The 17,447-nt window shown below is 45.6% G+C and overlaps 1 pseudogene; it reads left to right on the plus strand.

Moving 5' to 3' along the window:
* Positions 1-1,926: 1,926 nt before the first annotated feature.
* LOC119039428 (glutaryl-CoA dehydrogenase, mitochondrial-like) lies at positions 1,927-17,031 on the plus strand (annotated as a pseudogene).
* Positions 17,032-17,447: the final 416 nt, after the last annotated feature.

Here is a 17,447-nt window from a genome sequence, read left to right on the forward strand (position 1 = left end):
GGGATGAATTTGGGGTAGTAGAAAATAATTTATTGAGTGTTCCTGTATGCCAGGTTCATGTTCTAGGTACATACACGTATTTTGTTTTTCTTTGAACTGCTTCACCAAAGCTGTGAAGAGATTTATCATCTACATTTTATTATTGAGGAAATAGGTCAAGACACCTTTCACTGGGTCATGTTTCTCTATCTCCTCGTTTTGGCTGCCTCCCTGTGTTTGTTTCTGTGTATTAGGTAGAGGCGCTCCTTCTCCCAGTCATGGTAGAAAGGCCTAATGTAGTAGGTGTCCTGGGAGGCCGGCCCAGTTATGCAGTCTCCCTGGTCACCTGAGTTGGGTTCCCTGGGTATGTCCCTTGTATGGGGTGTGCATGCCCTCGTGTTGCAGTTAAGCCTTCATTGCAGCTGGCACATCAGTAGGACAGATTGACCCCCATGCTGATTAGTAGTGAGGACTGGCCGTGACTAGTTTTCTGCAGGGCTGACCCTATGGAGCAAGGTTCACCTTAGCAGAGCTCTGGTGCCTGGCAAGTCTGGCCTTTAGATGTATTGTTTGTGGAGGTGGTTGGGTGGTGCTCTGGTGTAGTCTGAAGCTGGCCACTGAATGTGTTGGTTCTGAGGCCTCTTGGGAGGTGCAGGCCAAGACCAGCCACCTGCCAGGGGCTACCTGGTATGAGGTACAAAGTGATCTGCAGATGGTTACCTTTTGTGCTTGGTTCAGAGGGGCCTAGGAGAGGGTCAGCTGCAAACTAAGTCCAGATGCTGCTTGTTTGTGGTCTGTGAATCTTTGAGAGATTTTAGGAAAGTTAGAAGCAAGGGCAAAACAGGCTGTTTGTGTGGTAGAAATGGCTTGTGTGGGCCCACAAATTGGGCGGAGTGGGGTCTTGGGGAATCACCAGGGCAGTGCGAACAGTGTTAGGTCAGTGGAAACTCAGATGTGGCAGCTGCCTGTGCTGCAAGGGGAGGCTTTGACAAATGCCAGCCCTTCTGACTAGGAGGAAGCTGGCCACTCAGCCCTTGCCCTGAAGCCAAGACAATTCAGTTCCTATGGTCCCTGGTACCTTTTGAGCTGCTGCTCCAGGACTGGACATCAGAGTGAGAGTCCAGGTAAGTCCTTTCAGAGAAATGCCTGGGACTCCAGAAGCCCCCCATTTCCCTCAGCCATGGTCCCCACTGGCTTTCACAGCCAGAAGTCGTGGGGACCTCTCTTCCAGGGCCGGGAGGCCTGCTGCGGGGATGGGGCCCCTGCTCCTCAGGGCGCACCTACGAAGCTGAGGTAGCCTTCCTGATTTTTAACTGCCACATGAGGGCATGGGACTGGCCAGTTCTACCTCTCTGCCCCTCCTACCAGTCTGGATGTGGCTTCTTCTGTGTATCCTTAGATAAGCTAGAATTCAGGCAGTTCTCATCGATGGTTGTTCTGCAGTTTAGTTGTAACTTTGATGTGGCTGTGGGAGGAGGCAAGTACAGCATTTGTCTACTCCACCATCCCGACTGGAGCCTGGGTTTATTGTTTCTAAAGACTGCAGTTTTAACTCCTGTGTCATAAAGCCTAAATTGGAAAAAAAAAAAATAATATGCTTTTTAGTGTTGTAGCAACATGAAAGGAAAAAATAATATATTCATATTATGATAAAAGATCTGTTGCATATGGACTACATATTACCAAGTTCTATTAACAAAACTGATGTGAGTGAAATTAAAAAAATGGTTGAACTGGGGAGGAATGACTGGCTCAGAGAGCTGGTCAACAAAGCGTGGCTGCACCTAAAGATGAGAGTTAAGTGTTTACAAATCAGGAGCAAGGAAAAGAGCAGTTCGAAAGAATTTTATCATTTGACACTGGAAGGTATAAGTGCCTGGCCCCTCCCAGACCCCACACAGGAGGTGACAAAGAAGGAGTAGAGGTTGCGGGCACGGCCCACCTGGGATGGCGCTCCACCCCTTTTACAGGCAGAATCCCACGTGTGACTGTGGACATCCCCAGGGAGCCCAAGCTGGAATAACCTTCATCGTGCAGACAAGAGACGGACCATGTGATAAGCCATCTCCACAGTGGCGTACCCAGAATCCAGAGGAGGTAAGAAGCGGGCTTGAGTCTGAGCACAGGCTGTTTCAAGTCTGGGACTGTGGCTGACCAGACTTCCCCAGGGGACTGTGGAGGGAGGAGGGTTGACAACCCCTAAGTAAAGGTATGGTCTTGCTTGTACAGGGGAACAGAACAGTCAGGAGCCCAGAAATCTTTATCCAGCTGTGATTCGAGAGGGAGACTCAGTGAAGGGGACTCCAGAAAGGGAAGTCACCTCTTGATAATTGACGCCTACAGAACTTGGAACCCCGGTTACCAGGCTCCCACATTCTAGTAACTGCCTCACAGCCAGCGCACTTGGCAAGGAACGCTTGAGAGTGAAAGATGTTGTCTTGCTATTCCCTAAATTTCTAGGGCTCCGGCTTTAGGAAACTGCACCATGAGAGCCTTCCCAGAAGCCACAGAGGCAGGCTGAACCCTTGTTCCCAAAGCCTGTGCCAGTGCCCCTCCCAGGCCACCAGCTGTAACGTTGTTTCCCTATCGTGGGAACAACTGGTGTGTGTGTCCGTGTCTGGGTCTCCACATTTAGAAAACAGAGTCTGTCTCTTACCTGCAGTTGTGAGTGACTCAGCAGTCCCAACAGTGCTGGAACCAAGAGCATAGTGACAAGCAGTCAAGGCAGAATTGGAAGATCGAATCTACTCCTCAACGGGGTCAGAGGAGCACCCTTGTGCCTAAAGACATACCAGGACAGTGGGGGAGGCCAGAGTAAGCAAGAGAAGGCAAAGCAGATCAGCGGTTCTAGGAGATCCTTGGGACCGGGGCTGCCGGCTTCGGTGAATGCAGGGAGGATGTCACCAGTAGGGTTCTGAAGACCCTGAGCCGTGACCCACTCCACATCCGTGTCATCCTTTAGCAGCCACCAAGCCACTGTTTCTTTGGGAGGGAACAACACTCTCCTCTACCCACAAACGAGGAAGGTAGTCCTTCCTTCACTGGGTGCAGAGCAGGAGCGCTCACAGAACCACTGGAGCACCCGCAGGCTTTTCATAGGACAGGTGGTGTTCCTGGCGCCCCCCAAAGGCCATCACAAGGAGCTGCGCCCCTGGAGCACATTTGGCTGGATTCAAGTTTTAGCAGTTCCTTGTATAATCTACCACTTGCAATAACAAAACTAAAGCCCTGAGAGACACACGGAGAGGTCAAGTCCACTCAAGTCGTTAGATGAAGGGAGAATATCGGCCACCGGGGCAGGGTGGAACTTTGCCAATGTGATTAGCTCTACAAACAAGAGCCACGTGGACCCCAGCCCAGTAAACCCCAGGTGGAACCTCTTCCACTGGAAATCTACACTGGTACACATGGCCACACATGACCACTCACGTAGGAGGAGGGGACCTTAAGGCATGAGTTCAGTCTTAGTGAAACCTTGACAACTGACAAAGACAAGAGGAGAAAGCAGTTGGAAATGGCTTTACTTCAGGGCAGCAGCCTCCATTCTCCCAGGATGTGACCAGGGTCCATAGCATGGGGGGCAGGGAGAAGAAAGGACCATGTGCATAGGGACCCTCATAGCCCCTGGTTATGCCTGGGTGGGGCCCATGACCATGGAAGGCAGAAGATGCATGATCCTGGTATCTGAAATCCACAGATGTAGGTAGAAGCCACTAGGATAATCCTGTCTGACATCCAATTAACACCCCCTGGGTGGAGAGGGTTAGAGTAGAAAACTGTGTTTCCTCCCATAGAAGTTTGAGAGCTTGCAGTAAAACCCCAGAGTCCCACGGGCTCAGGAATGTCACTGTTGGTTTTTCACCTTAGGCTCCAAAAAACATGGAATACACTCTAGCTCTGGTGATCTTTCTGAGTCGGAAGGCAAGGATGCAGAAAATAGGGCCTGAATCATTGCCCCAGACTTGATGAGAAGGCTTCTTGAAGGAATAGTCATCCCAAAGCAATGAGGACAGAAGGGAGACAGGGGAAGCTTCTAAGATAACCCTCAAAACCTAGTGGATTCTGCAGGTCCTGCTGTTTTGTCCCTTTGGGACCAGGAAAGTCCATACCTGGAGACTCCCAAAGCCCATGTGCTGGACTCTTGGGTTCCCTGCTTGGGGTGCAGTGCTAGCACTCGCCACCAGGGTCAGCCTAAGTCCAGTGGGTTCAGCTGAACCAAAGAGAGCAAGAGTGTCACCTGGCCCCTTGTTGCCCTTCTCCCATTCTGGCATGAGGTACACCCTTCACTTTTTTTGATCCATTCCTAATCTCTTCCCTTGTTAGTGGTCAGATGTCATCTTATCTCTTGCTTCAGCAACTGTGCCCTGAGCTTTGTGAAATGTTCTCATGCTGAAATAAATCATCAGTGGCCCATGCTAAAGGAACATCCTTGCCCATCACAGTCTGGAGAGCAAGATGGACAAATCCACTGAGCAAAAACAACCCAAAGGAGCAGATGCCACTTAGGAATGCAGTAGTTGCCACCAGACTGTGGGACTCCCTCAGGGGAGGGAGTCTGAAAAAACTCCACTGAGGTGAGATCTATATTTTCAGCTGCATGCCCCCCTCCCCCCAAAAAGAGCCAGACCCCTAAACAGGTCATAGACCTGCCTCAAACACATACACACTAGATGTGAGGAGTAGGCTTCAGATCCTAAGAGGAGCATATACCAGACTTAACAAGAAGAAACTAAAGGTTGGAGGCACTACTACATGTGACAGCTCCCCTACAATTTTATAGGCAGTATTTTACATATGACTTGGGACACCCCTAAAGAGCACAAGCTAGAATAGTCACCACTGTGCGGACAGGAGACACACAGCCCAGGAGAGACACCCTGGCTCGTCCAGAATCCAGAAGAGGAAAGAATGAGGATTGAGTCTGAACACAAGTCTGTTTCAAAGCTGAAACCCTGGCTGCACCAGACCGTCCCAGGCAGCTGTGAAGAAAGGAACACTGGGGACAATATATAAAAATATGATCATGCAGGAACAAGGGGGCTTAGAAGTCAGGAGTTGATAGAACAGTTTGGATCCTTGTGATTCAAGGATCAGACTCAGGAAAGATACTTCAGGAAGTGAAGTCATTTCCTTGGTAACTGACCACAACAGAACTTGGAACCCCAGTTACCAAGTACCCACACTCTAGTAGCAGCCCCAGAGCCAGTTCACTTGGCAAGAGACACAGACAGAGAAAGATGTGGTCTTGCTGTTTGAGAATTCCCAGGGGCCTGGGTTTTGGAAACCCCACCATGAGGGCCTTCTGTAATGCTGAAGACTATGGCTAGACCCTTGTCCTCAAAATCTCTGGCTGTTTTCCAGGATCCCCTAAGGTAACACTAGGCAACAAAGGACAGGCCAATGCAGGCCAGGCTACCTGTGCAAGCCCTTCATGGGAGTTCCTACAGAGTCCCATCTATGTGCCAGGAAGAGGGACATGAACACAGGGGCTGCCTTGAGCAATAACAGGTTCATAACCTGGTGTCCTGTCCAAGTTATAAGGTCTGTCCAGAAGGTAGCCAACCATGTAATATGAAAACTAGAGACATTTATTGAAGAAGATAAAAGAAACCCTGAACACAAGACAATGACACCTCGGTCCCCTGTAAAGTAGGCCATACAGTTCTCCCAATCTCCATCAGCTATCTGGTTGTATTTTCCTGAATCTCATCCATGGCCTGAAATCTCTTCCTTTTTGAAGGTGATTTTAGGCTTTGGAAAAGCCAGAAGTCACAGAGTGCAAATCTGGGCTATGGGGCACTGAGGCACCTGAGCAATTTGATGTTTCGCAAAAAAACCGCAGACAACAGGATACATGAGTAGGCACATTGTCATGATGAAGCTGCCAATCACCAGTTGCCCACAGCTGCAGCTTTCTGAATTATCCAAATAGTTTCTGTGGAGGAATGTTTGAGCTTAGTGCAACGCTAGATGCAGATTTATTGCTCTACTCGGTCAGTCATTTTGAACGCAATGGCCACACAGCACACACGCTCACTGAACAGCGTCTACCACCACCACTAACTAGTACAATGACGACTGTCATTGTTGACACATGCGCATTCCAGTCCACTCCCCTTGGCTGCCAGGTTACATTGAGGGCCTGCAAACTATTCTTGTTATATTAACAAGGGCTGGAATTTTTCCAGACAGACCTCGTATATCCCAGGTCAGGGCTTGCAGAGTGGAACTGCGGGCTGCTGATGGGCCTCTTACCTGCATCAATGTGCCTGCTAGGTCCTGAATCTGTCGCATCTCGTCCTACTTTGGTGGTCATCTGAGCCAGCACTCTGCATGTGTGTGTGTGTTTATGGTCAGAGAGCAGGGCCTGTCTTTCACCTGGAGTCCTGGGTGACTCAGCAATCACAACCAAACCACGGGCACCATGACAACAGGCCGACCAGAGGTGGCACACAGAGGGCTCTTCAAGGGGATCAGAGGTGTACACTGGGGCCTAAAGAGGGAAACCGCCTACCAGGACAGGCAAGGGGACCAGAGTAAGCAAGAGAAGGCAAAGCGGATTGGCGATTCTGGGAGATTCCTGGGACCAGGTCCGTCCCGGCTTAAAGCGCACTGGGAAGGACAACGTTTGTACAGGGCCTGGCAGACCACGCGGCAGCCTGGTCTTCATGATCTCACATCTGAACAGCTCCGGACTGGCTCAGTTTCAAACACAGTCTCCAGCCTGTGGTCTGCGTCCCAAACTGACTCACTGCACAGTAAGTGCCACGTCTTCATGCTCAGGTGCTGGGCTGGGGGCCTGAAACTCTCCAGAACCAGGGTGTGGACCCTGCTCTCAGACAAATGGGCAGTGGTGACGATGGCACGCAGAGTGGAGACCTGCTGTAGGCACCATGCTGGGTCATTAAAACCACAACCTTATGTCTCTTATGCAGCCATTATGGCCATGTTCATACTCTGACCCTGATACTCTTAGAATACCGAGGACTTGGTTCACGTGTCCCAGGACAAAACAGACTCACTCAGTGCTGGGGGGTAGTAGAGAGTATGGACCCAACCTTGGCTGTGCTGAAGGACCTCCCGCTTGAATAGACCTCCACAGAAATCTGGGCAACATATTCACCAAGTCTCCCAGAGTGTTGGTGACATTTCCTCGATCTTACGAGTGGACAGGCCACTTACTACTCAAAGATTTGTATCAGAAAGAAGCAGCCATGCGATAGACAGTCATCTCTAATGCTTTACACAGAGGGTCTTTTGTGATATTTATGTGATATATATTACATAATATACAATTTATATTAAAACTTTTGCAGATTTTAAATCACTATTTCATTTATAGTCTACACAGATGTATGAGGGAAGGGAGAAGAAAATACACCCAAGTTCTCCTAGTGCTTGCAATAGGGTAGTAAGTTTATAGATCTGTCTCCCTTTCTCTTCTTCCTTCTTCTCCTTCTAATGTTTTGTAATACGCTCATGTTACTTTCAAAGGGAAGATGTACTAAAGATAACAGATGTATAGCTTGCAGGTATTTATTGGCACTGCTTCCAAGTGAGTAAGGATGATTAGTGTTGCTACCAACTTTATCGAAACTTTTAGTTAACTATTGCAATATAGGTGACTTGCATTTGAACATCAGATAAAAGTGTAGGACATTGAAACCATCAACATATAAGTTTAAAAGAATAAGCTCTTTTTAAAAAAGAAAAAAAGAATAAGCTCTTAATCCTGCTTCACTCCATTTTTTTTCAATTTTTATGAAATTATTGGGGTGACATTGGTTAACAGAATCAGATAGGGTTCAAGTGCACATGTCTATGATACAAGATCTGTATACTTCACTGTGTGCCCATCACCCAAAGACAAACCACCTTCTGTCACCATATATTAGGCTCCCTTCACCTCCCCACCTCCCACCCACTTCCACCACGATGCTGTCTGGGCCCACAAGCCTCAGTTTTATATCCCACATATAAGTGAAGTCATATGGTTCTTAGCTTTTGATGACTGACTGATTTCACTCAACACAATATTCTCAAGGTGCATCCATGTTGTCCCAAATGTCGGTATTCCATCTTGTGGCTGAGTAGTACTGCATTTCATTGTATACATGTATGTACCACATCTTCTTTATCCAGTCCTCTGTTGAAGACACTTTGGTGGTCTCCATGCCGTGCCCACCATGAATAATACTGCAATGAACATAGGAGAGCATGTATCTTCGAGAGTACATGTTTTTGAGTTTTTCAGGTACATACCAAGGAAAGGCATTGCTGGGTCATATGGTAACCCTGTTCTCAATTTTTTGTAGAACCACCAGACTGCTTTCCACAGTGGCTGTCCCGGTCTACATTCCCACCAGCACTGTTCCATTTTAGAATCACAGAGAATTTTGGAAGAAATACTGATGCCCAGACCAAGGACATCAGAATCTCTGGGGGTGAAGCCCAAGTGTAGGTACTTAATGAAGTTCCCCAGGAGATTGTTCTTGCAGCCAGAATTGAGAAGAACCAGGTTAAGGTCCGTAATGGGATTGAGTCTTAAAAATCATTGCATTGCTTTGTCTCCTACCACCTTCCTTACAGATCAGGTCACCCTGACGCAGTTTCAAAGCATCCCGTACCATATTTTTATCAGCATCTAACTATTTACATATGTATCTGTGTGACTTTCCCATAAATGTCTGCGTCCCCTGTTATGTGAGCCTGTCACCAGGTGAGGGCAGGTAAACCTGATGGTTTAATGTGCTATCCCCAGCTGCCAGCACAGGTCTGGCACAGAGGAGGTGCTCAAAAATATCTTTTGAATGAAGGAACCAGCACCAAATATTGACAGAGTGGAGAGTGGTGAGTGTCACATTTAGGAAATACGTTCTGTCCCATCTTTCGCTCCTGAGGTGGGCCATGCTGGCCTGAAAGAAGAAATGGAGCCGAAAGGAGACAGCCTGGCATAGGCTGAAGTGAGAAGGAATGGGTACCCATTCGGGAGAGGCCTGCTAGGAAGACAGGAAAAGTCTAAAGCTTCAGGTCCTGGAGACGAGAGTGAAAACAACAGAAGTCTGGGATTTGCAGGACAGACTCAAGAAGCAAGTCCAGAGGGAAGTGGGAGGAGCTCCCATTCTCAGGACTGAGAGCCTTCCACTGATACTCAAGGCCAAGGTCCTGAGCAGGAAGGATGTTAAGGGCACCTGTGCTGGCCAGACAATTTCCAAAAAGACCCTTTGTACCCGGAGATTCTATGACCTGTATTTAAATAGCAGCTGTCCCCTTGGTTGGGTGGCTCAATTGGTTAGAGTGTTGCCCCCTGTACACCAAAAGGGTGTGGGTTCAGTGCCCGGTCAGGGCGTGTAGGGAGGCAACCAATCTGTGTTTCTCCCTCATGTCAATGTCTCTCTCTCTTGCTTCCTTCCTCTCTCTCTAAAATCTATCTATCTATCTATCTATCTATCTATCAATATCCTATGTATAGGATATATATACACACACACACATATATATGATATATCCTATATCATATATCCTATATCATATATCCTGTGTGTGTATATATCCTATATATATATATAGATATATATATATCCTATATATAGGATATATCATATATATGTGTGTGTGTGTGTGTGTGTGTATATATATATCCTCAGGTGAGGATTAAATAAATAGCAACTGTCAATTCAGAAAGACTGAGGAAGTACAAGCTTTCATTTAATGAATAAAACCCCAAATCAGTAAACTGATGTTATATTGGTAAATTTTATGCTTCAAGAATGTGCACAACTAAGGGGAAGTATGTCTTGAGATAAATGATAAATATAATGCCTTATTTAAAGGGCATATTAAATCTGTAATAGCTTCCAAAAATATAGAGGGAGAGATTAATGTGTTAGATAACCTTCATGTCTAAAATAGCTCAAATATGTGATTGATTTAGTAGACGGTCAACAGTTCAAATTTCTGAGGTTGATTCTAAACACATTCACATATCATTGCAGATACTGCCTATCTAGATGCAAGGCCAACAGCCATTAAAGAACACCAAGGGCACATGAAGAATAGTCCACAGCTTGTAAATGAAGGGACAATTTGTTTTTAGCTTTCTGTAGCCTTCTTTTTTTTCATTTTAGGCATTTGTCTGAGTGAGTCATTTAGTACAAAACCTCATAAATAAAAGAAAATATTAGCAAAGATATTTGAAATAAAGCTTTTAGAATTGTTTGAAAATGGACAAAAGTATAGAAATTCATTTTTGCATAACAGCTAGAAATGAGAATTCTAGGTAAATTTCTTTCCTTTCTTTCTTTCTTTCTTTCTTTCTTTCTTTCTTTCTTTCTTTCTTTCTTTCTTTCTTTCTTTCTTTCTTTCTTTCTTTCTTTCAACTTTCTTTCTTCCCCAATAGTGTGTTTTTTAATTTTTTTTTCCATGACCACTTATCCCCCTCACACCCTCCTCCGCCTCCTCCCAGCCCCTCAATCGCACACCGTTCAAGTCCCTGAGCCTTTTTTCTTTTTGGCTCAATCCCTCCACCTCCCAACCCCTCACCTAGGTAAATTTAAAAGGTAATAAATATTATCATCTTCTCAGTCCTTGCTTATGTAGACTGTAGTTTTTTAAGTCCTCACCCAGGGATATGTTTATTGATTTGAGAGAGAGAAAAAAGGGAGGGGGAGAGAGAGAGATGTAAGAGAAACATGGATAGGTTGTCTTCCGCGTGTACCCCAACTAGAGCTGGAACCTGCAACGTAGTATGTGCCCTGACCGGGAATTGAACCCACAACCATTTTGGTATATGAAGTGATGCTCCAACCAACTAAGCCACCTGGCCAGGGCAGACTGTACTTTTAATGTCATGAAATTGAAGCAGAAACAGGATTTTATCATATCTAACTGGCTCCGGAGAAATCAATTCTAAAAAGAAAAGTTTCTTTATAAGGTGTGAATTCTATTTTTAGCAAATGAATTAAAATCAAGAATGTGGATCAATAAAGCACATCGAAAAGGATACCGGGCACCATTCCTCTAATCCACAAAAACACAACTGTATGAAGACTGTGTAGGCGATATTTCCAATCCCTTAATATACTTTTAGTAGTATACAGTACACACAGGGATGTATTTCCCCTAATACCACAGATTTCTTCTCTCACAAAAGCTTTCATACTGATGAAAGTGATAAAATGGAGCATCTTCCTCCTGCTGGTGTCCCGTCTGTGTGGGAATGCAGCTGATGTTGTTCACCAGCACGCAGGGTGTCATCTGACCTACATTTGCATGGCCTGTCTCTGGCACCTCTTTCTGATACGCCTTCTTTGCTCCTGTCCAAAGCCTTTCCCAAGACAGGAATAACCATATTCCAGCTTGTATGCTGTCTGTCCAGACACTTTTCTGCCACAGGCATCTCTACAGTGTGACCAAGCTTCCACCCAGCCTCCTGAGCAGCTCTGTCAGCATTCTGGCCATGACAGAGCCCGCAGGGACCAGCAGAAGACAATCACCCACAGCATAGCCTGGTATACAGGTGTTCTGCACAGACCTCTAGGTAATAGCCATCAGAATGTGGTCCCTAAGATGGACATACCTGAAGAATAAATGAGTAACACAAATGCTCATTTGTGAGAAAGGCAGAAGCAAGGTAGGAGGAGCCCCAGGCAAACACTTTAGTACTGACAAATATTTAACTGCCACTGATTGTTCTTAAACCAAAGAAAAGTAGCTTTTGGGTGTGAAAAAGGACACTTGAACTTAGAGCTCGTTTGAGTCTCAGGTCTTCCATTGGCCACCTGTGTGATCTTCAGCAAGGTGTAATTTATTTCTCTTCTGGACCCTAAGAAAGAAGACACCTACAAAAAAAGAGCTCCTGGTGGCTAACTGAGCTCAAATTTCAGAAACATCCCAGTAGCCATTTCTATACACGAACCTCTCATGCAAACTGTAACATCAGGGACAATCCTGCACTAAACTGCCTGCCTGTATTGTGATCCTAACATCTGAGCCAGCCCTTATAAAGGAGTTCCTGGAATCCTATTTCAGCCAATAGAACTGAGCCTTTTCCCATCCAATTGGAGCTGCATAGCCATACTAACCCCCATCAGCTTTTTTCACCAACCAATCAGAGTGGCTTCATTCTGACCGATCAGAACCAATCAAACTGCAAGGATTTGGAGTCCTCATTTGCATGTGGACAAACCAATCTGGGACAAAGGGCAAGGATGTCTGTCTATATAAGTCAGCTGCCCTCCTGCTCAGGGAGCCCACTTTTCCTTTTCACTGAAGACTGAAGACTTCTCTCCTGGTCTGAAGATGTCTCGCTGGAACAGACCAGCACCCCAGATTGGGGATTTTTGCTGGTGTTGAACTGATGCAAACAACCTGCAGTTGATGATCTTAAAGTTCAGGGCTGCTGAGAGAGTTACATGAGGTTCCTCCAGAGTTGAGGTAGGAGGTGTTTCCTGCTTCCAGACCCCTTCTCAGTGGCTTCATTTTCATACACTTTCAATTCCATCCTCCTTCAATTCTGATAACTACTCTTTTGCCTGGTTCACAAGCTCCAGGACCCTCCGATTCTCACTCCTCTCCTACCTATCATTTTCATTGAATTATGTATTCATGAAGTATTATTCATGAACTAATTCAACATATATTTAGGGTTCCTATTATATTCCAGGCACTCAGCAAAATGTGTACATTCCCTGCACTTGTGGAATTTACAAGTCAAATTAGAAAAACTAGCATTAACCCAATAATGATAATAATGAATAAATAACAAGCCAAGGAAAGTGCTATGCTAAAGGAGCACACGGTGCTGTTGGTGGGAATACCAGGGAGACCAAGATTTCAAGAAAGGCTTTCCCAAGGAATTGACTGATCAGGAGAGAGTTGAAGGATGAGAAGGAATTAGCTAGAGGAAGGGGAGGCTGGGAGGAGGTGGCAGAGACTGGAAAGAATAGAAGTGGGGAGACTAGTCTGGAGACTATCGCCATGACCTGAGCAAGAGCTGATAATAGCCTGGACTGGGGTGTGACAATGCACGACACAGTGCTGAATGTTGGGGTGACAGAGCTGAACAAGAGAGTCTGAGACTTGACCTTTGTGGCTCTTATAGGGAAGACATTAAGCTAGTATTCTTCACAGCTGGGGTGAGCACAATGTGGGGGGGGGGGGAGAACTTCATGAGTTCTATGAAGGTATCAAGCAGAGGTTCTAGAATACCTCGTGGCCTGGAAGCTACCCTTAAGACAGCCCTTTTAAGAATAAGTCCTACCTGGCTGGTGTAGCTCAGTGGATTGAGCACGGGCCTGCAAACCAGACAACTGTGGTTTGATTCCCAGTCAGGGCACATACCGGGGTTGCAGGCCGGTTTCCTGCAGGCCAGTTCCCAGCAGGGGATGCACTAGAGGCAACCATACAATGATGTTTCTCTCCCTCTCTCCTTCCCTTCCCCTCTAAAGATAAATAAATAAAATCTTTTTAAAAATAAAATAAATTAAAAATAAATTAAAAAAAAAAGAATAAGTCCTGCTCCTTGAATCCCAAGTTGGTGGCTCATGGATAAGTCAGCTAGATGCTGACTTCTTGCCTGGATTTGTGACTCTTTTTTTTGTATTTTACCTCTTTGGAAAAGTGGGTACCCACTAAGCATCACACTGGTTCCAATCCTGGAAAACAGAAAAATTATACATTCTCATCTTGACAGATTAATGGCCAGTTTTGCTGAAGGATTTTTAGCATATGAGGATGTTAACATAGTTTTGTTAATGTCCATAAAATCAGAGAAGAGATATTACTTTTTAAAAGCACTCATACCAAGTATTTATTGATCTTCTTTTCTGAAATAGGTGAGTTTCTGAACAGCCAAAACCATTATGGCTTCCATTATGTGGAATTCCAGAGTGTGAAAGAGAAAGGGGATCCTACAGAAACCCAGAACTCGCGAAGATGAACTATAATAAAAAGTGAAAACAGTGTCTTAGAATAAGTGGTTGCTTATGACTTCTCCACATTTAACATTCCATACTATAGAGTGTGGAATAAAACCAGTTATGCATGTTTATAGCATATTGCTAAATGATAATTTGCATTGATGGTGTCCTCACATTAACCAATTCAAGAACACTTAATGAGAAGCTTCAAAAGGGAATTAAGAGCCTGGCTCAGTTAGAATAATGACTAATTCACAACCGCAATTAACTCCATGGAAGGTCCCAACTGAGACCCTAGCTGGGTGTGTAGCAGTGGTGCAATCAGAGTGTTTACGTCTGGGTTGAACTACATCAGTGATGTGGGGCATGAAGTATCAACTCCATCCCTATTTTTAAAGGATTTTATTGTTGTTCAAGTACAGTTGCCTCCACTCTTCCCCACCACTCTCCCCCAACCCAACCCAGCCATCCCCACCTCCTCCCACCTCCATCTATATTTTTAAAGAAAGAGAAGACTTAGGTCTTCAAGAACTAAGGTTTATACAATGACTTACCTTTATAATATAACTTAAAAGAAATTCTTATAGAGAAATAGGATCCCTTTCTCCCCCCTGAAACACACACATGACTCTCCCTCTTCTGATTTCTCCAAACAACTAACAGAAGACATGTGTGGACTATGAACCATAGCTTCTGCGTCTCCCTCTGGTCTTCTTGTAGAGCAGTTCTTGTAAATAACTTGGATGTCGGAATTAAAATTTGGTTTTTAATTTGTGCTCAAGGCCATGGATGTGCAGGTGTTACAGAAACAACTGGCATGTGACCAATATTTTCCATATTAGGCAAGAATAAAGGACTGTCCTCTGGTCTGTGGTTACAGCAGCCATTCTCAGAGCCTGCCTCTGCAGTTTGCCTCCTGGGAGTCAGTAAGGAGAGCAGCTCAGTCTGATTGCCTTCTCTGCCGCCAACCACACTGGATCAGGATTTGTCCTTAAGACAAACCACAAAGTGGCTGACTGAGTTAGTTAGATGTACAGAGCAACCTAAATCAGACCACCACCAAGCAAGGTAATCAATTGCTCAATTGGCTGCTACAATGGCAAAATCCACCAAATGATTAAATTGTAGGTGACTTGAGGGACTGGCACTGGCAGCAGCTTCCTGGTTCTGGGAGGGACAGTGTGAGATGGCAGAATAAAGGGTTATTATAGAGTCCTGCCGAAGTGGGTTAGAATTTTTCCTGAGCCTGTGGCCTTAGCTGACTGGTCTTGGACTTTTTAGTATCTTTGAGCTTGAGTTTTCGTATCTGTAAAACAGAGAGATAATAAAACCTACTATTTAGATTGTTGCAATGATTCAAGATAATATATATACAATCCTACCACAGAGCCTGACAATAGTCTCTGTGGTAGGATTGTCAGTCAATTAGGAAGAGGAAGTAGTTTCTGAGACTCCCCTTTCATCCATCCTCTCATTGCTGTCAGCTGACACCTTCCTCAAATACTATGTTTATTGTGCCTTGTTCTACTGGCTGCCCCACCTACCCAAGCATATCTGTCTGGTCCATTCACTGTCATGCAAATGAGTCTTGCTTATCCTCGCCTGGGTTTCTTCCCTGGCCCAGAAAGTCCTCCTCTTTTGCTTCTGTGCATCCAAATTTTTTCCATGTTTTTGTTTGTTTGTTTTGTTTTTTAAATCCAGCCCAAGTCCTACTTCCTTCTTCAGGGGAAGTCTTACTCATTGACCTCCCTCTCTGTTGGGTCTGTACTTCACTCTAAATCATACCAGAATTTCTTATGTGCTGATCTTCTCCCCAACAGATGGTAAGATCCCTGGTGCAAGGACAGTATTTTATATATGTATATATAATAAATATACAAATTATATATATAAATACATAATTATATATAATACCATGATATATATTATATAAATACATTTTATATTATATATAAATAATATGTTTTTATATATTATATACAGAAGACATGGTACTCAGTATAGTTTTTGACATTTTTTCACGTTTTTGGACTCACACAGCATTATTGCCTTCATTTGCATTTTACTTGATGGGTAAGTACCTGTAGTATTCACATTTTTCTTAAAGACAGAACACAGCTGTGAACAAAACAGAAGTTGAGTGGCCTGCGAGGGGAGCGGGAAGGCACCTGGGTATGGCTGTGCTGGATTCTCATCTGTGGCGTATGGGCTCCTGGTCCAGGAGCTGTAGCAAGTGGGCAGTGGCTACAAATCAGCAATGAGTGTCCAGCATTCCCTTGTCACACACCCCATCTATGCATATGGCAGTGAGAAGCAGCAGCAGAAGTACCTGCCCAGCCTGGCCAAAGGGGAACTCCTGGGCTGCTGCCGGCTCACAGAGCCCAACCATGGAAGTGACCTTGGCAGCACGGAGACCAGAGCCCACCACAACCTGTCCAGCAAAAGCTACATCCTCAATGGGGCCAAGACTTGGATGACCAACTCGCCTATAGCTGGTCTGTTTGTAGAGTGGGCTCGGTGCAAAGATAACTGCATTCAGGGCTTCCCGCTAGAGAAGGGGATGTAGTGGGACCTGTCAGCCCCCAAGATCAAAGGTAAGTTCTCCCTGAAGGCCTCAGCCATGGGCGTGATTGTCATGAATGGTGTGGAGGGACCGGAGAAGATCGTGCTGCTTCGTCCCTTTGGCCGCCTAAATAACGCCTGGTACAGCCTCGGCTGGGACGTGCTTGGAGCTGCCGAGCTCTGTTTTCACACACCCCAGCAGCACACCCCCGGACAGGACACAGTTTGGCGTCTGGCTGAGTCCTTGCAGGAACTGGCTGATTCAGAAGAAGCTGGAGGACATGCTCACTGCAAGCACGCCGGGCCTTCAGACCTGCCTGCAGTTAGCCACTTGAAGGATCAAGACAAGGCCGCCCCAGAAATGGTCTCCTAGCTGGAATGGAGTAACTGTGGGAAGGCCCTGAACATCACCCACCACGCCCGAGACACGCTGGGAGGAAGGGGATTTCTGACTAGTATCGTGATCTGACGTGCCATGAACCTGGAGGCCGTGAACACTTACGAAGGTACTCCTGACACTCACACTCTGATTCTCAAAAGGGCAACCACAGGGATCCAGGCATCCAAGTGAACACACTTCACCTGGGAGCCGGGGTGTTCCCGAACACCTTCCCAGGGAGCCCCTGTGCTCTGAGCTCGCGCAGGAAGGGAGCAGATGGAGCCAATTTTTATAATGGGAGGTGAAAGACACTGATTTTTAAATTTCAAATTTTCCCTTTGGAAGTCACTCAAATATGCTCCTTAAAAAGAAGATGAGACTCTCTGTACCAAGTTTCTCAATCTACTGTTTTTAATTTTTATTGTATTTTTCCCATTATCATTTAGTCCCTTATATCCCCTCTCCCAAGCAAACACCACACTGTTGTCCATGTCCATGAGTCCTTTTTCCTTTTTACTCAATCCCTTCACCCTCTACCTCCCCCACCAGCTGTCATCTGCTCTCCATCTAGGAGTCTGTCCCCATTTTCTTTGTTAGTTTATTTTGTT

This window comes from Artibeus jamaicensis, unplaced genomic scaffold (assembly GCF_021234435.1).
Source record: "Artibeus jamaicensis isolate MK-2021 breed Jamaican fruit bat unplaced genomic scaffold, CSHL_Jam_final contig_233, whole genome shotgun sequence".
Classification (NCBI taxonomy): domain Eukaryota; kingdom Metazoa; phylum Chordata; class Mammalia; order Chiroptera; family Phyllostomidae; genus Artibeus; species Artibeus jamaicensis.